Genomic DNA, 24,492 nt, shown 5'->3' with positions numbered 1-24,492 from the left:
CTACACTCATTTGGATGTGACCTGCCAATTATATGTTATCCGATATGTTGCTGTATGTCTTGATCCCTGACCAGGTCTGCTGCCCTGCATCAGCACAGTCCCATTTACTACTTCTTTCTAACCGCTCTTTGGGAAAGTATCCATTAGCCTGTCACTGTGTAAATTTGGTTTTTTGTGGGTTTTTTTTTTTTTGGTTTGGTTTCCTTCTTTTTTTATTTTTTTTACCTTCACTACAGGAAATCTGAGTGTTATAGCTTTATCGTTTGCTATGCATTAGGTTCATAATCAGTTGGGTGAAAAGAAATTCTCTTTCTCTTTTTTTATGGCACCGCTGGATAACCCACACAATTTGCAATCAGTATGCATGGCGAGAGAGTAATGTGGCTTGTTACAAAGCTTTCTTTGCCTACATATAGGCCCAATGAGAGACCTGTCATATTTTATTTGGGCACAACCACTGCAAGCCACTGCACAGCTACCATTTTAATCTTTCATTACAGACACTTCTATGGCTCAATAAAAGAAAGAGTGGAATAGCAACTCGATTAAAAAGTCAGTAAAGAGAGACTGGACCTCAAAAGAAAAGGGGTTATCAACACAGACGTCATCACACTGGCAACCTGGACACACTCTCTCTCTCTATAGTAGCTTCCACAGCTTAATTTGCATTTCCCTTCTCTGGTATTATTGGACTGAATAACAATAGTGACAAGTCAACAAATTGTATCTATTGCCTAGAATATTGTTTAGGGAAACTGTAATCTGCTGATTGGACTATTTGTGTCATTTTGGTGGCAACTCCATTTACATTTTTTCTTACCATTCCCCAAAAAGTCTTTTGGAAGAGGAAGTTAATCATATTAAATTTGATTAATATAAAGGAAAAATAATATAAAAACAAAAGGTTTTTTTAATCTGTCCTTTTTACTTTCAATAAGAGAGGGAATTGAAATTATAGCAAATACAAGCCCTTAGAAATCTGATTTCTGCAAATGCATTCTTGCAACAGTTATTATGTATTACTGAATTTGTTAGGTTTCCTCCTTTGCATTTGATCCATTGATTCCTGGTGTATTCCTTTCACTTTCCAAATGGAGTCTATGCTGCTGTTAATGTCATTTCTTTGTTTTCCTTCACTTTCAATTGGTTCTGTCTTTCTAAAATTTGAATAACAGAAGAGGGTCCAAGTAAAGAAAGAGTCATCATTTGAACACTTTTAAAATACAAGCAAAGTTTCTCTGTTAAAGAGTCAGTAAGATCTTTGCCTGACAATGTGTTAAAGAATAATGTGAATTCAGCAATTATAGCAAAACAAAAAGAGATATTGCATAGAATGACTTGGACATTAGAAAATATGTTGGAAGGAGGGGCTTGGAGGAAAAAGGAAGTGACTGAAAGAAGGAATGATAATGTAGAATGTTAGAAAAGAAAGGATCTGCTACATGATCTAGCTCAACACCCTTAATTTATAGTTGAGGAAACAGGCTCAGAGAAAGTAAAAAGATTTGTCTGAGACTATCTAAAAAGTTAGTAGCAGTGCCAAGATTTTGAATCCTAGCCATTGTTCACTCCTATAGTCATTCTTATTTAGGGTTTGAATATGATTATAGCTTTTGAATTGAAACAAACCTTAAACATCATTTAATCCAACCTCTTCATTTCAAAGAAATGCTGAGGCCGTTCAAGTTGAAAAGATTTATCATGAGTATAAGTATGATAAATGGGCAGATCTAGGATTTGAATCTTGGTCCTCTGATTCTAACATGTCAGTATTTCATTACATGATAAGCCAGAGGTAGGTCTACAGGAAAACTTTTGTATTTGGTATACTAAGTATGATTAAAATAAGTGCCTTACTTCATTGTTTTTCAAAATTGGATATCATTTTAAATGAAAGTATTTATCATTCTCTGCCTTTAACAAAGTTTTAAGGTTTGTGATGAGCTTGGGAGTAGGATTTCCTCAATTTTTGAAAAGTTACACAGAAATACCTAGGCCTAATATTGATGCCCTGTTAGTGAAGGTGTGAAGTGGTCCAGTTGTTCTGGAAAATAGCTTATGTCCCCAAAGTTGCTAAATTATGACTTGGCAATACCAGACTAGGCCAATTTGCAGTAGAGATCAAAAAAAAGTAAAAGTTCCTACATATACAAAGATATTTATAGTAGTTCTTTTTTTTTGGTGGCAAAGAAACTAAGGGGTACCCATCAATTAGGACATGAAATGAAATACTATTATTCCATTAAGAAATTATGCAAGTTCATGAACTAATGCAGGATAAAGTAAGTAGTCAGGAATACAATATACTCAGTGACTATTACAGTATAAATGAAAATAACAACCACACAACAAAAATATCAAAAGTGTATGTTACCAAACTATAAGGAACTAGCACAGATTAAAAGGAAAGGAGAGGTTCCTTTAGGAGATAGTAAATCTGTATCAATTACAAATTGCACATGTTATTGGACTTTTTCTTTTTTTTAATGAAGGTTATAGGTTTAAGTGACTTGCCCAAGGTCACACAGCTAGGCAATTATTAAATGTCTGAGGGCTGATTTGAACTCAGGTCCTCCTGACTTCAAGGCCAGTGCTCTATCCACTGTGCCACCTGATTTCTCCCTATTGAACTTTTTCAATATTATGATTGGTTAGGCTAGCTCCTCTCCCCTTTTTTTTTCTTAATCTTAAAAATATATTTATATGGAGATGACTCTCTAGAATGAGAGTAAGGGGAGAAATACTTGGGGAAACTATGATGATTTTTTTAATCAAGAAAAACATATTTAAAAGAATATTATTAAAGGAAGAATTCAGAGAAATCTGAAAAGATTTAGTTGGACTGATGCCAAGTGAAATGAGCAGAATCAAGAGCACAATTTATACCACAACAATTATGTTGTTTAAAACAAAGAACAGTTTTAAGAGAATTAAGAACTCTGATCAATGAAATGATCAAGTATGATTCCAGAGGATCAATGATGAAGCATACCTTCAGAGGTGACAGACTAACAAGTAGAATGATTCATATATTTTTAGATGTAGCCAATGTGATAATAAGTTTCTTTTGATTATGCAAACAAAACAAGGGTTTTGTTTCTCTTTCCTCAACTTAATGGGGGAAAAGGTTTGATATAAAGATGAGGGACAAAAAAACAAATACTTGATCATTGAAAATATTTTTTAATTTACTTTTTCAAAAGAAATACATAGGTCCAGGGAAATGACTCAGTACTTTCAATTCAACAAGCATTTATTATATATCTACTATGTGCAAAGCACTGTGTTAAGTGCTTGAAAAAGAAAGACAAAATAAAAGTAATCGTTACTTTCCTCAAGAAGCTTACATTCTATTGAAGAGTTGGTAGTGAAAGGGTGGTAGAAAATACATCATACACAGTTAAGTATATGCAAAGTAATGGGGAAGGTAAGGAAGAAGAAAGGAAATTAAACAAAGTATCAGAAAATACCTTTGTGTAGTAAATAGCACACAAATCAAGTTATTCTATATCCAGACAAGATCATGCAAAAGAATTGAACATGGATCTATCTTTTTTGGGGGGGTTGAGTAGTCTATAAAATTATCCATGATTCTGGATCACCTTTTTCTATTATAAATGAACATCAGTGTTGTTTTCAATGCTGATCTCATTTTTTGAACTATGAAACTCCCAAATTTGGAAGATATCATCAACCAAAGGACTACCAATAATACTGGATAATCCTTCAAATAATAATTAGAAGTAGAAGATAATCCTTCAAATAATAGCAATTATCCATAATAATCCTTCAAAAGCAGTATATGTAAGCATTTTCTGAGGGCCAATGAAACATTTTTAAAAATCAGTTTGTGCAAAAATTGTTCTAAATCACTAATGTTAAGAGAAAGGCACAACTCTGGGGCTTTATTTCACACCCAGTAAATTATTAGAGATGGCAAAAGGTGAAAATTGTTAATACTGGCACAATAAATATACAGTTGTAGGAGCTTTGAATTGGACTATAAAGCAGTTTAGAATTATGATTTGAAAACAAAAGTTCCTCAAATATTCGTATATTTTGACTTCAAAAATCTACTTCTCGGTATATATATATATCTCCTTAAGGAAGTCAAAGACAAAAAGAAAGGTCACTTATTCACCAATATATTCATAATATGACTTTTTAAAGATGATAGCAAAAAAAGTACAAACAGGGAAGGTGCTCATTGAGAAATGACTAAACAAACTGCTACATATTAATATAATGGAATATTATTGTGCTGAAAACATAAAGAATATGAAAAATTCCAAGAAGCAAAAAAAGACATGAACCATTGCAGAATTAGGAAACAAATACACCCAATGTAAATAAAACGAAAAAGAGGGGAAGTTTTTTAAAATGTACCTCCCAGGGTAACTAGGTGGCAGAGTGGATAGAGCACCAGACTTGGAGTCAGGAGGACTTGAGTCCTTAACCCCACCCCACCCCCATTGCTTTTCCCAAAGCCAAAAAACCCCAAAAATCACACCTCTTTCCTTCTTGGGTAGAAATATGGATGTGTAATTAAATACAGATCCAACTGATGGGTTATTTGGTTTTGTTGAGCTTTTTTTTCTCTTTCTTTTTTATTCTTTGCTAAATGATAACTTTCTAGGGAGAAGAAATAAATAAATAAAGGTAATCTAGAAATAAAGATAATGTAAAAATAAAAGATTTAAATAAAAATAATATTTTAAATAAAATCAATAGGTGCATACAGCTATGGGTAATAATTTCTTAATGTGAAAATTGTTTCTGCTCTGTCAAAGTTTTGCTTTCAAAAGTTTTGCTTCTGCTATACTAAAGATATTTTTAGAAAAATATTATCATTGATTGATTATTCTTCCTGATTTTTCTTCAAAAGAGGAATAAAAACAAAATAGATATACACAATCAGAAAGTAAGGGTGATGTAATGAAGTAATCAAATGATTACTAATAAGATTTATGACTAGCATTTTAAAGTGTAGCTAGGGGGATGCTGTGGATAGGGTTTGAGCCTGGAGCCAGGGAACCTCATCTTCCTGAGTTCAAATCTGGTCTCAGACACTTACTAATTATGTGATTCTGGGCAAGTAACTTAACCCTGTTTGCTTCAATTTCTTTTTCTATAAAATGAGCTGGAGAAGAAAATGACAAACCACTCCAATATCTTTGCCAAGAAAATCTCAAATAGAATCACTAATGAACACAACTAAAATGACTGCAATCCCCTGGCAAGTTCTTAAATCTTTGAGGTAGATAAAAGAATTAAAAGGACTAAGTTCTTGAAAATTGTATTAGTACATACTTGAGTCAATCTATCTCTGTCTCAGATCCCCCCAAATTACTGTGCATAAGAAATAAATAATAACTAGCATATAAAGGTATAAATTTATATATATATATATGCACATATATATTATATATGTTGCTTTAAGTTTTACAAAGCACTTGCCATTATCTCATTTTAACCATATGACAATAATATGGGGAAAGTGCCATTAAATTATTTCCATTACCTGTGAGAAATTGCATACAGTCACACATCTAGTAAGTATCTGAGAACAGATTTGAACTTGTCTTTCTGACTTTAAATTTGCCACTTTTTCTTTTGTGCCATCTAACTGCCTATGAAGACTATCAATTAAATACAGAGAAGAATGGGAAGATATATATTAATTGATTCAGAGAGAAGTAAGCAAAAACCAAGAAAAAATATATATATATATATATAAAACTATAACAACTTAAAAAAGGAAAGAATATCAACAAAAATTGTAATTTAATACTTTGAAATTATAATTTTCAAACCTGTTGTCAAAGAAGAAATATATCTGTTATTTGAAGAGGTGGGAGACTGTGAGTATGGAACACTGGACATAAAGGCAAACTTTTTTTGATGTATTGGTTAATTTTACTGAACTGTTTCTCTCCTTTTTTATTCTTTGTCATAGGAGATGGTTTCTGGGAGGGAGGGGGTGGAGGGAGACATTAGGCAGTATAGGTGATATAAAAGAAAAAAAGTCAATAAAAATTAATTTAAAAATTAAAAAATAAAACAAAAATAAAACAAAACATTAGGTCCCTCCTATTTCAAAACCTATCTCATGGATTTATCAATACTGGCCATATCATTAGCACAGGAGTGATATAATATTTGGGGATTTAAAGTTGGAAATAATCTTAGTGGTATGCTGATAATGTTTCACATTTCTTGGGGGAGGGAGAAATGCACACAAATATATATTAAAGTTTCATTTGCATTATTAACATTTTCCATCATTTTCTGAATTATAAACAATCAACAAAACAATAAATCAAGCCTCAATTTGAAGCCTTTGCTACTTTCTGAGGTGTAAAACTGGAAATGTGATAGTAAGTTCTGGTAAATTGATTCTGACTGACTTCAGCAAAATACCGATCTTAGCATTCATCTACAGATTTGTAAACTATGTCCTGAAGAAGTAAAATAATTTGCTTAGTCACACACATATAGTATGAATGCAATAAATATTTATCATGTTCATTATAACACCACTAGGTGGCTTGAAAGGTTGTACTTTGTAAAACTTTTTTACAATTATTGTCTCGTTTAATTCTCTTTCATAGCCCTTTGAAGTAGACAATAAAAATATTGCTGCACAAGTTAACAGATAAAGAAGTTGATGCTCAGAGAGGTGAACTTAATTTGCTTTAAGTGCTATAGTTATTAAGTTGGGAGTTTGGGTGGGTCGGAGTGGAGAGTATAGAAGGAAGCAAGGTCTTTGATTTCAAAGTGCAGTACTCTTCCTACAATTAACACTGCCTACCAGGTAAATAGAATAAATGATCCTTGTCTTCAAAGAATAATAGAAGGTCACCATAAATTGTCAGTTTACTGATAACTGTTAATTACTACCTATGTGTGATCTTGGGCAATTATAAGCTTTCTAACTTGGTTTCCTCTTTTGTTAAATAAGGAGGCTAAATTAGATAACCCTTAAGATTCCTTTCAAATATATAATCTTATTCTGCCGAGTGGTATAGCTGATAAGAAATACCACAGGAGTTCCAAGAAGGCACATGGCTCAAGTTCTTTGCACAAAATAGGCATTTAATAGTTGCCTGATGAATGAAGAATGAATGAATGAATGAAGTCACAGGTATTTGTGAGCTGGAGGTTGATATCAATGGAGGCTCTGGGTATCATTGGCAACTTCTCACTCCTTCTCAACCCACATATCTGATCAGTTGCCAAATCTTGTTATTTCTACTGTAATAAAATCTCATCTATGTCCCGTTCTCTCCACTCACAAAGGAGCCCCCCATCACCACCTCTACCTAAACTATTACAGTAAACCTTCTAATCAGACTCCCTACCTCAAGTCTACCATTACTATACTCCATACACCTACCTGGGTGATTTTCCAAATGTGCAGGTCAAATCATGTCACTCCCCTACTAAATAAACTCCAGTAGCTTCCTATCAGCTTCTAGAATCAGATATAAACTCCTCAATTTCACATCTTTAGTCCCTCACTTCCTGCCATCACACACACTACAGTATGAACAAATTGACTTTCTTGCTGTTCCTACTACACAGAACTCCATTTCCAATCTCTGTCCCCCATTCCACAATGGGGAACTTTTTCACCTTTTAGAAAGAATCAACAATTCTAAAAATGTGATAATTCAGACTCTAGAGAATGCCTGATAAAACGGTACTTTCTTTCCATCATAGGGGTGAAGGACTCAAGGACAAAATGAGACATACATTTTTTGGCTATGAAAAATATGTGGTTGTATTTTATTTGACTATATTTAGTAGCTATGTGATTTTAAAAATAATTATTGATAAAAATGGGAAGTGAATGATGTATTAAAAGGTAGCTAGGAGGAAGAATAAGACCTGAGGATGAAGTTATTACCTGAATAAAGATGCCAGAAAAGTCATGTATATGATATACTTAGAAACATGGTCTGGCTAGAGCAGAGATATGGAAAGTAAGGTTGGAAAGGATTGAGAAGGTTATATAGGGTTTAGAATGCTGGGTTTAGGAGCTTGGACTTTATGCTATGCAATATGAAGATTGAAGTTAGTTTTTTTTAATTTAGGATGCATCCTGAAAGCACTCTTTTTAAAGATTAATTTGGAAGGAGAAAGAGATGAGAGATAGCTAATTATAACCATATATGAAGTTCTATACTTCTCCATTTGAAATGATGAAATCAAATTTAACCAGTCACTCAATATAGTTTATTACGTTATAAGCACTGGAGTTTACCATTATTGATGTATTGATGGAGTCTACCCATTCCATCAATCAAAGGTGTGAACAAGGCCAAGAGTCTCTATCAATCAAATAAAGGCATAAAATAAGTGCTAACAGCCTAGTTGATCAAGTTGGGAGGGAATATAGAGTGCTCTGTACTATTGGATAAAATGCGATGGTGCTACACAGGAAGTATATTAACACTGCTTAAAGCTGGTTTACAATCAAGCATTCCAGGGGTGGAGTGCAGTAGCTTCAGTCAAGCCCCTTAGAAGGAATAACTTTTTGGTTGCTTGTGTTTTTGTTTTGTTTTTTGATTGTTTGCTTATTTTTATGTGGGGGGACGGATGGGAAGGGAATTAGGAAAAGGGAAGGGAAAGAAAAAGCGTATCTCTTCTTCCCATCCAGTTTTACCTACTGACTCCAGGAAGGTTTGAATACTTAGGACTTTTCTTTTGTTGTGATAAGAGGGTCCCAGATGCTGACAGTAACATCTATATAAGGAGTTGAAAGACACATTGAAAGCAAACTAAATTCCTTAAGGAAAGATAGTTTCAGAATTCCTTTTTTTTTTTAATTTGGAAATCATTTAGAAACTATTGTGGTTAGGGCCCGAACACAACAATGCTGGAAGAATTTTGGGCATTAAATATTCTTAATATTCTAAAAGAAAAGGCAGCTAAGTGACACAGTAGAGAGATCATTGACCCTGGAATCAGGAGGAACTGAATTCAAATCTAACCTTAGATATTCAATACCTACAAGGTGTGATCTTGGACAAATCACTTAACCCCACTGTCTTGCAAATTAAAAAAACAACAGACAACAAATATTTTTAAAAGGCTAAAATCAGATTGCAAAAAAGCAAGTATGACAATACTGGAAGAATATTGATATTAAAACAATAGGTCATTGATGATAACTTATAACATTTGAAAATATATTAAAACACCTCCCCCATTTCTTTTTGCTTACAACAATCCTGTAAAATAGGGATTGCTAGTCTTGGTTTCCCCCATTTTAGAGATTAAAAAGCTGAGCTCCCATAATATAAAAACAAGCTGTAAGATTGTTTTAGACTGGACAGTGATACAACTCTGTTACTAGTTGGCTATGTGAACTAAACCAGTATAACAACCTCTCTGTGTATCTGTTTCCTAATCTAAAAATTGGAACTGATACAGAGTCTGGTACATAATAAGAACCTAAGAAATGTTTATAGATTGATAAATATTTGTCCTAGAATGTCACAGCAGCAGAGGACTGTTGTGTATAGAAAATGATAACAGATATAAAAAAAAGTTTTCTGAAAGCTATAATGAATGGTGGAAGTACATAAACAATCTCCTTTTCTCTTTCTCTGGTTCAAAAATCTTTTCCAGACTTGCCTTTCAGACAAAATGACTTTTCTTAACTTTTTTGTGTGTTTTTTGCAAGGCAATAGGGTTAAAGTGATGTGGCAAAAGTCACATAGGTAACTATTAAGTATCTGAGGATCCTCTTGCCTCCAGGACTAGTGCTCTAACTGCTGTACCACCTAGTTGCCCCACAATGATTTTTCTAAAGGTTTTCTAAAGATTAAGGGTGGTAGTCAATTTTTTAAAATTATTTTTTGAGACCAAATTTTAAACTAAGAATATTTTTTGTCTTGGAAAGATCCTTTCATTCCTAGAATGGCTAGTGGCAGGTTCTCAGTAGTCCCTCCCCCCACTCCCAAAGAAGTGTTTTTTCTCCTTATTTAGGAGATTGTAATCCAAAGGAGTAGAATCTGAGGAGAGTAATAGGGGAAGGAGGAGAAAACAATAGTTCTAACTGGAAAAGACAAGGGACTAAGCATTTATATAGATTCAACCATGAATCTAGCACAAATGGATGGGTTTTTTTTTTTTAACAAATATAACTTCATTTGATCCTCATAGCAGTGAAGTGGATGCTGTTATTATCCCCATTTTTACCATTTGAAGAAAATAAGGCAAACAATTTAAATGACTTGCCCAGGTAACATAGTTCATGTCTGAGATCAGATCCAAACTTCCTGATTCCAGGCCCAGCACTATCCACTATCCACTATCTCTCTCTAGTTGAAGATTAAGTAACTACTGTTAATAGACTATTTTGAAATGTTAACGCCAAAATGTATATTTCAAAGTATTCTGACATTTTTTTCATTCAATATTCCTAAATATGTTCCCTTTAAAAACATCCTGGGGGAGAGATGTTTCTAAGGGCATGGGGAGGAGAAATGATGCTAGTATGGGACAATTCTATGCTAGAAATTGTTGAGTGTAAGATATATGTTAATTTAAATAAGACTATTTCTGTCATACTTGTAGGGCACAACATTTATATTTTTTCTTCAATACAACTGCAGCTATTGGTACTATTATAATTTTATCAATACAGATATCATCTTTATAGAATAATTCAAGTTTGCAAACTTCATAACAACCCTGTGAGACAGGCACAATAGGTATTCTTATTTCAAAATCAGTCTGGATATAAGCATAAGAGGAGGGTTAAAATCATATCATCCCATTTAACCCCCATACATATATCTAATGAAAACACAATTGTTCAGACTATGAAAAAGAATACAAGGAATCTGTTCATATTGGCTAAGGGACTTGGGTCATGTTCTCTGGGGCTTACATAAAACCATCTATATAGTTTGAATCAGAGATTAAAGTGCCTGGAATTGGAGAAGAGAACATATTCCAGCTAAACTGCTGAGAAGGGATCAATCTTAGGGAGAAGAACAGAGCTCTGTGTCAGGGTCAGATATTAACCTCAGTTACCTCCACCCTTGGTTGATGAGTGCTGAAGGATCTACAGAACTCTCAACATCCTATCTTTCCATCAGCACCCTAGCAAGTAACTGCAGAACAGCTGGAGGCAGTTTCTACATCAGAAATTAAGAACACTCTACAGATGATGAGAGAAGGCAGATTCCAGCTTCCACAAGAAACCCAGAAGAAAAACTATACTATACTAAAGGTGAGACATCTTACAGACTCAAGCAAAGGAACTTGTAGCAATTGAAAGTTTTCTAACACTTGGTCACATATATTCTTGAAGCTGGAACCCACTTTCCCCCATGGACTTGAGGGAGATTGAATTACAGACTTTTGGAGAAATATTTTTAATAACTGCTCTTTATTACCCTAGTAAATAATTCTTTCTAAACACTGAGTCTGGATGACTGATATCAACTAATAAGCATAGAGGGAAGCACACTGGTGGATGCTTGTGAAATATTTAACATTAGAAACTATATTCCCCCTTGTCTTCAAGTATAACTAACTCTAAAGTACTGAGAGCATTATAATTATGTTTTGGGACCTGACTCATCATTACAAATGTGTGTTGGGATAATCACTCCAGAATTTATATCCACCTCACAAGCACAAGAAAAACTCAGGAAATGAGAGTGAGGGAAAACATTCTGATAAAAGATGAAAGACCAGGGGAATGGATTAGTCAAAATTAGTCAAAATGGCCTCTTTAGATTCAGAGGCGGTGATGTAATTAGGGTGATCTGCCTACTCTAGCTTAGTGGGAAAGGTAGTATAGATCACAGATGGCCAATGAGATTGCTGTAATATTTTGGCTATAATGGACTGTTATAATAAGTATATTGATCAGTGATCAATTATTTTGGTGCTTTATAGACAAAACTTCAATTTCTCTGATTCTTCTCTTTTATAATAATAATAATAATTATAATAATGTTTTGTCCTTCATTCTTGAAGAAGACCACTACATCAGGGAGGTGATGCCATGACAAGCACATGAATTGGATTTGAGTGAGGGAGTGCTGTGCTAAGTCACCAGCCTCACTTTCTCCTCCAAGGTCATCTGGGTCCAGTGCCCAGATACGAGTCGGAATGACTAGAGATGACCCTGGATGTGAGGCAATCAGGGTTAAGTGACTTGCCCAAAGTCACACAGCTAGTAAGTATAGGAGATTGGATTTAAACTCCTGACTCTAAAGCCAGTACTCTATCCACTGTGCCATCTAGCTGCCCTTCTCTTTTAAGGTAAATGAGAAGAGAAAGAAAAGACCTTCCAGAAGTAAATACAAGCCATGAGACTAAGACAAGTCCTTCTTAAACCTCTTAAACCTCAGTTTTCTCATATATAAAATGGAGATAATAATGCTAGCATACCAAATTTATAAGGTTGTGACAAAGTGTGCCTGTGAATTACCAGATTTCCTCATGTACAAGACACACTCTTTTTCAAAAACTTTGGTGTCTAAAAACTGGGAGCATTTTATACAGTAATTGTATATATTTTTACTTGCATCTTCCTCTTTTTCCCGGTGCTTCTTGTCTTTATGCTCATTGTTTTTCATTTGTTACCAGTATATTAGGTTATGCTTTGCCACATTCTGCTCAGAAATGGTTCAGAAAAGATTTTCATACAGTACTGAATTGAATCAAAGCAATCCAGTTTGCAAAAGTAAATGGAAATTGTGCTGCTGAGCATAAGTTTAGTTCTCCCCCAACTGAGAAAATAATCTGACACTGTCTATGGGAAGAAGAAGCCCTACTAAATGGCAGAAGACCAGAGTCAGCAAAATGGCCTGAGTTAAAGAGAGAATTGAAGAAATGGATTAAAGAGCAATGGGTCATTGGAATGCCTGTGTCCACAAAGACGAATCAGCATGAGCCAAGAAGAATTGCTGATGAAAAAGAAGTGATTTCAAAGGAGGACACAATTGGTGCTTCAGATTCTTGAAACAGAATGGACTAAGCATGTGTTCATGCACCAGACTTGCCCAGGGAGTGCTTGTAGTCAACCACAGATCACTGCATAGGCAGGATAGTAGTCAGAACCTCTCCAAAGACAGTGCTTCATCATCAAATGCAGATAAGGATGAGCTAATGGATGGGAGTTTTGACAGTGATGAGGAGTTATGTGAATTTTATGATGAATAAAACTTTAGTTCGATAACTTTATGTAATACATTTTTTCCCAAATTTTGGGCCTCAAAATTAAGGTGCATCTTATACATGGGGAAATACAGCATAAAATAAATGAGAATTATCATCATTAATGGTCTATCTTTAATGTCTATATTCTTTTAATGTCATAAAGCTATAAGATATAGAATAGCACTGGATAATAATTTTGAGGTAATAGAAATTAAAATCACTAGAAAGGCAAGACAAAGATATAAAGAGAGCATGATAAGAGTATAACACATTATCAGAAATACCATGAAGGAAAAGCAATGTAAAGAATATCAATAAAGAAATGTTCGAATAAAACAAAAGATGGGTTAATCATGTGACAAGAATGAATAGATAACCAATAGATGATCCGTAACCTGTTGTAACCTTAAAATATAAAGAGAAACTCAACATTGTGATTATATTAGATGATAAATTTTGGGGAGGACTTAGATAAAAAAATTGGATAGGATGGTCAAGTATATATAATATATATATAATATATATAATATATATATAATATATATATACATATATATATATATATATGTCAGTTAAATGTTAAAGTGCTTAGAATGCTGGATTTGAAGTTAGGAAGATGTGAATTCAAAACCTGGTTCAGACATTTATTAGTTATATGACCCTGAGCAAATCATTCAGGTTCCTCATCTATAACATAGGGATAATAATATAGTGGCAGCTAGGTGGCACAGTGAATAGAGTGCCTGGTCTGGAGTGAGAAAGATTCATCTTTCTGAATTCCAATCTGGCCTCAGATTCTTACTAGTTGTTTGGCCCTGGACAAGTCACTTAACCCTATATGCCTCAGTTCTTCATCTGTAAAATGAGCTAAAGACAGAAATGGCAAATCACTCCTGTAACCCTGCCAATAAAACCCCAAGTAGGGTCACAACAAGTCCACAATAAATGACTGAATGACAAATGACTGAACAACAAATGACTGAACAGCAGCAAATATTAAAGCATCTTCCGCATAGAGTTGTGAAGATCAAATGAGATAACATGCATAGCTCTTTTCAAACCTTAAAGTACTATATAAATGTTGCTGCTGCTGCTGCTGATGATAATGATGGAAATATTTACACTGATGAGACTGCAGATCCATTTGAACATATAAGTATCATCATCAATTATGATTATTATTTGTGCTAGTAGTGCCAAGGGGAAGTGATACTGGAATCATTAATGAAAGTCAGAGAAATGCTACTTTTTTTTTTATAAAGATTACTAATTAGCTACAGGCACTGTGCTAGGATTACAAATATAAAAGTGAGAAGGAAGAGTCAAGAATGATGTTAAGATTGTGAACCTGAGGAGAAAAATAGGTGACACCTTTTGAATACATCTAAACAAAGAGAAGTTACAAAGACAGTGGGGGAAAGAGAATAAGTTTTAATTAAATGTATTGCTTTAGATATGCAGTTAGACATTTCATCAGTTAGTTGGAACTTAGGAGAGATAAAACCTGAATATCTCTGCTTCTGAACTCCTATGTAGGACTATGTAGTAACATCTTCACTCAACCATTTTCCATTTTTTTCTGCCATGGCAGCAGCACCATTCTTCTTTTCTATCTTCAGCTCTGAGAAATGTTTCCAAATCAAGTCTACTATTTATGTCTCTGGAAAGGCTATGTCAATTGACTGTCCTATTATTCTATTCACCATCTCTAGGCTGTTGAGGATCAAATGAGATAATATTTGTAAAATTTTAGCAGAGTGCCTAGGACACAGCAGATGCTACATAAATATTATTCCCTTTCTCTTCCTCCTTTTCATCTTTATGTCTTTCCAGACCTTTTCCTATCTCTGTTCCCTATACAAGTTGTTTCTCCCATTAGAGTATAAGTTCTAGAAGGACTCTGAAAGTCTAACTTTTCTATTTGTAACTCTAGTGTTTCTCATAGAGCTTGGAAAAGTAAGTACTTAATAATTACTTTTCAGATATGTAAAATAGACTAAAAAGGATTAGATAGATAGATAGATAGATAGATAGATAGATAGATAGATAGATAAATAGGTAGGAGAACCAGTAGAGAGTAGCAACATGAGAACCCAGGGAAGAAAGAAGAAACACAAAATGTAAGTAGATAACAGTGTCAAAAAAAAGTTTGAAAAATGAGAAAGGTCATTGGATTTAGCAATAAATAAATCATTTGAGAATTTGGAAAAAATAGTTTTAGTCATATGATTGGGAGGGAAACAAGAATGCCATGATATAAGAAAATATAGGCCTTGAGTGTAGACAGCTTGTTCTAGGAATTCGGTGCTGAAAGGGAAGAGATATAGGAAAGTAAAGTGAGAGTTTTTAAAGGGTAATTGGTAAAACACTAAGGATAATTGCACACATATCAAAAAAGATCAGAAAGACAGGTGGCAGCAGAACAATAATAGCAGTCATGAAAACTCACGGAGGAGAGACTATTTAGAAAAAGAGAATGGTCAACAATGTCAAATTCTGCAGAAAGGTTAAGAATCTTCTAAAGGACCAGATTTGTCTCTGTTGCTTCAGAACTCTTTTGGATCAGTAGGCACCCTCCCCACCCCACCCCTTTTTTAACAGTGCCAAATTAATTGAAATGATAAAATGTTAACTTAACTTAGTTCACAAATTTTTTTTAAATTATAACATGAGGGTAGAGTATTTTAGTATCAATATTTATTGAGTAATCAATCTAATCAATGTTTATTACATATTCTATTTCTAGAATATGAATATTGACCAAATTCTAACTGAAAATAGGTTAAAAAAGAAGGAAGCTAATGTAAGTGGACAGCGTGCTAGAATTTGTTTAATAATTCAGAGTAATCTTATTAGTTATCAAAGAATAGTTCCCCCCATTGAGTTTGGACTTTTTAAAAATCACTCCTGTTCTCAGTTCATACCTCAAATGTCCTCAAATAGTAGGAACTTGTGCTTTTCATTTATTCATTCATTCAAGACAGAGTATACAACTTCCCTAATATTTTTGAAGTAATTAATGGTTTGAGGAAGCATATGAAATAATAAGAATGGGAGAGTAGTTGCCAATAAGTGGAAAATTCAACATATATTTAAATGCATGGGCTATTAATCTACAAAGTATGTTAGGAGGTTTACATGAATGAGTGACTGGTATTTCTGACATGAAACTGTCACAAATGGTTAATGCCCATATTTTCCTACTCTCTCATGTGATACTGTAATTTTCAATCTTGCTTGGCACACTTACACACACACACATACACACAAACTGTTGGGCTAAGTCTCACTTAAGCAGCTACTATTCTGTAGAACTCTGTTAAAAACGTGTGTCTAATCACAGAGAAGCCAAACATTTGTCAGGATAAGACTTCCCAACTCATCAACTTTAATGGCAACCAGACGGCATTTCTGGAGAGTACTCATTAGTTTAAAAAAAATTGAAATCTCCCTTTTCCATGGCTTTTACTTACCTAGTCAAAAACAGTCATATGCCCCTATCTTCATTTCAATGGTGAGTTCCCCCCCCCCATATTCTGCCCTGAAAGATAGTCATACAAATATAAAATAAAGATAAATATAAAGCATAAACCAACTGTAGGCAAAGGGGGATAGATAGCATACATTAAAATGAATAACATCAGACCTGCAGTTGTTTGAAATTAGAAACATTACCAAAAGATTCAAAACCTTTTCATTTAAAGGAGAAAGTGAAAAAATCTTCACATCATTCAATTGACTAAAGGTGTCTGAATCAAAGTCTGAATTTAATAAAAGGATGCAGAGAAAGAATTCACAGCATAAATAATAGCAACTATTTATATGCCTACAGGACCTTGCAAGGCCTAGTAGTGTCTCTGTCTATGTGGGAAGACCTAATGAAATTCAAGAAGGAAAAAAAAAATGTTAAAAATAGAAGTGAATGTGCCTGGTAGGAAGACTATTGTTGTGCTCTTGTGACACAATGACTTATTTTCTGGAAACGTAATTTTTCACTGAGTCCAGGAGAGCATTGTATTCATTGTAAAGTTGGATGCTTAGACCTGTTGTCTGAAGGGTTTGCCAGTATTTAAAAGGCTGCTACCATGCTCTCATTAAAGTGCAAGAACAAAGCTATAATATTACTGCTTCAAGATTACTCAGAACTTGGGTGTAGCTTTTCAATGGCCTCAAGTACTTAGTAGTATAAGAAGCAGAAAATGGAATACTAAGTGATTTAGACATAGGAATCAAATGTATGTGTATGTAGATAGATAAATATATATTACAACTGAGCCCTCCTCTGATACTGAAAATCATTTCCTCCCCACAGAACAATTTCAATGTAAGTGAAGGTTTGCTATAAACAGATCTGCAATTTGCATGTTATAAGACATAGATCAGGCTTCCAGTTCTAATTCAATATCAAATAGTTTCTTACTGAACTACATCCAAGAAGGAGGACTTCACTGCATAAGGAAAGAGAGTAGAATCTCACCAAATATTGACTTGATTCAGAAAGAACTGCAGCAGTAGGCAAGATAAGCTTTAGTAGCTTTTCTTTTAAACAAGAAGGGAGAAAAAGAGGCCGATTTATTGGGGGAGGAGGGGAACAGTTAAACAGTAAAGATATAAACAAAAAAGCACAAGGAAGGTTTGGTTCTGATTGAAAATTCCAAAAAATTCTCATGCTTTAATATAGGAAAGTCAATCCCTTTGATCGATGTAGATTCCTGGTGAAAAACTGTCCCAGGATTCTCTCATCCTCTAGAAGAGTAAAATGTATATGAAGATGAATGAACTGAAGTTATAGGGAAGTTGGAAGAACGAGATAAAGGGGAACAATCGGGGAAAACATCTTATATGTGACTTAATCCTTTTAGAACAATATACCTTTCTATTTGCTGGTTACTCAATTAAAATCCATCCGCAGTTACCTTCTACTCTTCCCTCCCCAAAAAGGATGAGGATCCAAGAATTCCAGTAAGGACTAGATCTGTCTCCACTACCCACACCTAGGTTCAGTGACAAATTATTTAATTTAAAATGAAAGTATTTGGGGTTCTTTAACAGAATACTAGTATTCTCCACAATTATCTAAGTCTAAGTTGGGGGGTGGAGGGCGAAATCATCTGAAATTGAAACCTTCTTTTTAAAAAATGCTACCGTAACGGCTTAATTTACACACTGTTATTAGTGAGTTCTAGCAAAAACTTACTAATTATGTTTACAAGTTAAGAATTTAAAGTGTCTGTGTGGGCAACTAAGTTACTGTATGAACTCTGCCAGCCTCGTTGTCCATAGGGGACCTTGCCAAAACGTTTTCAAAACTGAATAGTCATTGGGTTGGCAGATAATTCAGAAACTATTTGTATGAGCTGTTTATCAAATTATTAACTGCACAGATGTTGTTTGGCTGAAGAGCAGCTGAACCTTCTCTCTGCCAGCCGCGGAGACAAAGGTCTACGGGAATAATTGGAGATGTGCATGGAATATTAAATTAATTTACTGCTCTTAATTCTTATGCAAATCCTGACCTCTGATAGAGCCTATCAATTACCCGACACACAGTGAAAAGGAAGGAGACAGTTTCTTTCTAAGAACTCGGAAAAGGAAATATTTGCAATAAGCAGTAGGTAGGAGCACCGAATAACTGGAATTATTTAATTGAATCTCGAAGTTGCAATGCGGTCCTTCGGGAATAAAGACGCCGGGCGGCGGGGAGATTGCAGTGACGGGATCAGGGAGGGGGATGGAGCCCAGAGTATCCAGGAGTTTACCGAAATAGCTGCACATCTGCGACTGTGGGTGAATGGGGGGGGAGAGAACGGATCAAAGCAGCAAATAAAACGGTGACTTTCAGGCAAAGGAAATAATGACAAATGCAGTCTATGTAATTATCCAGAGCCATCATTTAGCGTGAGAAAGGTAGAATTGCTATAAAGCTCTGTTTTGACCCAAAGGATGTGACAAGTGAGGATTCTGTGTTCTGGTCCATTTTATTATGAAGTTCCTACCCTGGGATTGGCACTGGCTAATCGCAGTCCGAGATCCGTAGTCGGCTGGCCAAGGGTGTCTAGTGTGCGATGCGGGATTGCGTAAAGGGGGGTTGGAAACCACTGGCATCTTAGTTTTAAAGCTCGGCTGGCCTTTAATTGAAGCACTAAAACGCTCCACTGAAATGCCGCCTGCCTTTGGGTTACGGTCAAAAGTCTTAAATCATGTATTACAATCCAAAAACTACTTGGGAGGCGTGGAAGCGTTAAATCACGTATTCCTAGCCAAAACTAGTTGGGAGGAGTGAAGAAGACGCAGCAGGGAGCCATTCAGTCCGGGGCTTAAACCCTCTCCGGGGCTGCTCTCGGACTGAGCTTCCCGAGCAATCCCGCGTGGTCCGAAAACCCGCGCGATGGCCGTGATGGCTTGAGATACTCTGCAGCCTCGTGGCACGAGCTGCTTCTTCCGGGCTGGGGGCTTCCCTCCGGGCCCTTTGGGGGACTGGGTCTAAACGCTAAGCTGTCTACCTACGATTTAGTGAATGTTTAAAGACTCCTTTCTCTCTCCTTTCATCATATTTCAAATGAGGATAAATAAATAGGATGCATAATGCGATGGGTCTATCCCCGACCTTTGCAAGACCTCAGCAGCGAAATGAGGTTTCCAGCTCCTTTCGTCACCTCCAATATGCACTGCCTTTCAGCTCTGCGCTGCCCAAACAAAGGCTATACAACAATATCAATTAATCATGCAGCGGGCAAACAAGGAGATTTATTCCACTACAAATAGCCTCACAGAGAGATGTTGAATGGGTGTGATTAGCATGTGAAAAGAGGAGCACAACTCCACAGTTCAACAGCTAAAGAGCAATTTGATGGGGCTGGGATGGGGAAATTACTTGATTAGCGTCTGTTGGAAGAGATCACGATTACTGCGCCTCGGCTGTGAATCCTGCCTCAGAAACAAAACACGCTGCTGCTGCAGGAACTCCGGGAGCGAGCGGAATTGAGCAAAAAGGAGGGGGAAGGGACCAGGAGGGAAAGGAGGAAGTCGAAGAGAAGGAAGAAGGAAGTAAAAAGGAAGGAACGAGAGGAGAAAGAAGAAGAAGAAGAAAGATGAGGAAGGGGGTTTGGGCAAGTCATTTTAACTTCTCTGGACTTCTCACTTGAAAAAAAAAATAGAGGTTGGGTTAGATTACCTCTGGGTGTCCTTTCCATTCTTAAATGTAAATGAAAAGAAAGGCTAGATCATGAAGCCAGGATGAAGAATGACTATGTATTAAGGGGCGGGGGGAGAAGCAAAGAGGGATCAAATCAACCACAACAAAAACTGCAAAATCTAGGCTACAAGGGAGAGTGAATAACATTTACACTAACTGAATTTCCTGCCCTGAGTCTTCAGAAATGTACAATCGAGATTGCTGAAGAAGCCAAGGGAGGAACGGGAGAATCCCGAATCTTGTTTTAAAACAGAAAGAGAAAGTGAAGGAAAGAGGCCCCTTTGGAAATGAAGAGATCCAGGAACTATAGATGCAGAGTTCAAAGAACTGACCTGGAAATCCAGTCTCTGATCCTTTTCTCTCCCTTTCTCATTTTCTCCCTGAGACTGACTCAGTTTCCTAATCTGTAAATTAGGAGATTGAAGTAGATAATCTCTAAGATTTTATGTAACTCTAAAATCCTTTCTGGGAGCTATTTGGCCTCTTAATGATTTGAAAACCTTGCTACCCTTTCATCTTAAACTCCCATTCTTTTAAGAAAACTTTAATTCTAGTGTTATATGATATCTATCTATCTATTTATGTATGGTTTGCATGAGCCTGTGAGCCTACTTAGATGATCCTTGTCCCAGATCCTCTTGTACAATGCAGAAATTGCCAATGATACATTTCCAGAGCCCTAGAAATCATGACAAAATGTTCTCACAAACAAGAAAAATAAAATATCTTCACACTTGTTCATTTTTTTCTAGGAAAAAATTCTTTTGCCCCCAAAACTAGTGGGGAGGGTAAAGAAGAGAAGATTCGGTATAGCATCAAATTCTCTCATCTCCTCGGCTTAAGAAATGAAATAGCTAGCTGCAGTCATTTTGTCTATCCAGGCAAAGGGCCTTTGTAGGAAAAGCTGTTCTGAGTGTTTAGGAACTCATTACCAGGGCAAATACCCTCTCAAAGCCACCTATGCATAGATTCCCTCTCAAATCTCCCTGCCATTCTTAACCTGGACAGGGGAACACCTCATGCAACCAGTTTTTATTAGTTTCATTCAACAGGACTTTGGTTTCTGGGTTGAGGGGGGCATGAAAGTTCCCCATTTAGAATTCCTATTGACAAGAGCAGTTAGAAAACCACTTGCAGTGAGAAGATTTAGGTTTGAGTCTTGTTATCAGTGATTTTGTGCAGACTATTTAATCTTGTAGAATCTCAGTTGTTTATTGATGGCTTGACTTGCCTTGTAATTTTGTGCTGAAGATCAAGTGAACTGATGAGCTTATGTTAACTAGAAAGTTAAATACAAATGAAAAGATATCCTTGGGAAACAAATTTGAATAATAGATACAAAGCCAATGGACTTGGAATCTTGAAAACAGGGTCAAAAAATGCCTTAGACTTAGTTGTCTCACTTTGTCACTTAAACTTTTTCAACCTCAGTTTCTTCATCTATAAAATTGAGATGATAATAGAAACTACTTTACAATGTTACTGTGAAGATCAAATGTGATGATATATGTAAAATGCTTTGTAAACTTTAAAGTTTTTTTACACGGCCCAGAGTCAGTTCTAAGAAATCCTTGGGAATAGGGTTATTCTTTAGTTCCCCAAACTGTATGTAATGTGATGTGATATACTCTGACTCCCACAGTTTCTTTCAAGAATAAGAATTACTGGTGAAGCCAAGATAGTACAAGAGGCAGTAGTAAGGGCATGATTATAGCCTCGGGCAAGGGAAGCTTGTTTTAAGCCTGGTAGATCCTTGCCCTCCTCCCCTGGATTGTAGAGCTCATAGGTTTCTGAGGAGATTCACTAGAGTTCTTGCCAAGATGATCTGCTTTCTCCCTATGCTTTTGTTTACTTAGGAAAAGTAAACCTCAGTAGGTTGATTCTCATCCAAAGGAAGAGTACCCTGGCCTGAATCCAAGGGTTGGGAAGTCCTGGATGAAGAGTGAGAGTCTGGAGTTAAACATAATTTTGGCAACAGATTTTCTTTTAGGGCAGCCCATGCTTCTCCAACGAATCCTATTTTTATTTGTTTGAAAGGGGGTTTAAATTGATTAAATATATGTATAAAAGTGCTATCTCTTTTCAAATGTTTGCCAACTCAAAACTGAAGGGAGAGAGGAGGGCAGAAAAATCCCTTCTTTTGTAGACCTAAATATTTCCACCTATGAATAGGCCTCCACAGAATCACTCAGCCATCATTTCTGATTCCTCATTCCACTGATCCCTCTATCACCCTTTCCCTCATTTAATAATGCCCAAAGGAACATTAGACTGAATTTTGATTAACCCAAGACCTTCCATATTAGAATATCTAGAAAATCATCCTCCCCATTTCCTTTGTTCTTGTACAAGTGAAGATATTTTTCCCCCAAATTGCCCAGATTAGTGCCCTTGGGGATGCTGTTCCCTCAAAAGAAACCACTCTTTCCTCACCCCACCCCTAAACGTGCCCCACGTAGTATACTTTCCATGCCTCACTTTGGAAGGACAGGTAGGCTTTAGGAGCTGTATATGGAAACATTTCTTTTTTTTTAAGTCTAATTAGCAATCCCTAGAAAGACATTAATATAAATATACAAAAGTCTTTGATGACCAGATTAGCAGAGGCATTCATAGTCTTAAAGGAGCACTACACCTTGGTACAAATGAACCAGGAAGGCAAGGGGTAAAATCTTGCTTTAAAAAAGGAGGAAAATCGAGAGCATCGAGCTTTGCAGTTCAAGTACCAATTAACAAATTCAGCTCATTGCTGAGCACTGCTTATCAGTTTCTAAAATGCCATTGACTGGAGATTGTGGCGGAAACTTGGTCTCTTCTCTCTTCCACCCTTTCTCTCCGTCTCTGTCTCTCTCGCCTTCATTTGGGCTCTGCACTTGGCCTAGAAGGAGCTATCAGGAGAGAAAGGCTAGTTCTCTTCTTCCACTTCTTTCCTTCCCCTTTCTTCCCGGACCACGAATCTCGGGAATCTGTCCAGCGGGGCCAGAAAACTCAGCTCAAGGATGAACGAAAGTGACAGAACTGTGCTTCAGCGAGGGGAAGAGCAAACAGCCAGGGATAGGGAGGCAGGGAGTAGGAGGGTCGTCCGAAAGGAGTCCTGGTGCACCGTTTAGAAGAAATCTGTCTGCCTGCCTGGAATCCGTGCGTCACTCCGATTCCAAGACCTGAAAATAAGTGACGAAACCCAGGGGGACCCAGGCCCCGAGTCTCTAATAAACAAAAACAAAAACAAACCCTGTGGATCCATATAGACGCCTCCGCGGAAGCGCAATCTACCGAAGAAAATCAGTTCTTTCCCCACCTATCAATTTTTCTCCACTCTAAACGCAAATGTTATTTTTTAAGTAGGGAGCTATGGCCTGCGGCTCTTTCTTCTTGTGGATGCCGAGACTGTAAATTTTAGTTCAAAAGCAGAGTGTTTAAACCACCTCAAACTTAGGAGGAGGAGGTGCTGAAGAAGGGATGAGGGGGTGGTGATGGAGAGAGAGGAGGTTGCCTTTGATAATTTCTTTGCTAGAGGCCTATAACAGTGGGCCAGATTTTTTCCTTCCAATAGAGAACGCATAGAGTTGCTTTTTGTCCTTTTTTTTTACAAAGTTATACCCGACTCACATAATATTTCTCTGAAAAGCAAAAGAGGAGCGCTGCAATTTATTCCAATGGGTGGTTTTTAAGAAGCTGGCAATTTGAAACGGCTGGGTGTTATTTAGTGCAATATGAAATCAAATGATCCTATTTCTCAAATAACAGTGTCTGTGAGTAGAAGTGAATACTCTGAAAGGGTAATTGTCTCCTGATGATATTTCCATTATACCCAATCTTGGCCTAAATGGTATTCAGCGGCTAGACTGAAAGCGAAGGGTGAAATCAATACATACACACACTAAAAGGGGGGGGGGGAGGGAGAGAAAAAGAAAGAGAAGGAAAAAAAACTTGCATCTTAGCAAGTGAAAAGGACTTTACATTCCATGCAGCTGCCTTAAAATTGTCATCTTACAGGTTTCTAAAATTATCAAACTACCGGAATCACTTTTCTGTCCAAGAAAGAATAAAACTCTTATTTTATTGCAACTTTAGGCAGGCTTTCTAAATTAGAAGTTGCCATGATT

This window comes from Macrotis lagotis, chromosome 1, assembly GCF_037893015.1.
Source record: "Macrotis lagotis isolate mMagLag1 chromosome 1, bilby.v1.9.chrom.fasta, whole genome shotgun sequence".
NCBI classification, from domain to species: domain Eukaryota; kingdom Metazoa; phylum Chordata; class Mammalia; order Peramelemorphia; family Peramelidae; genus Macrotis; species Macrotis lagotis.
Note: the sequence above shows the minus strand (reverse complement) of the source record.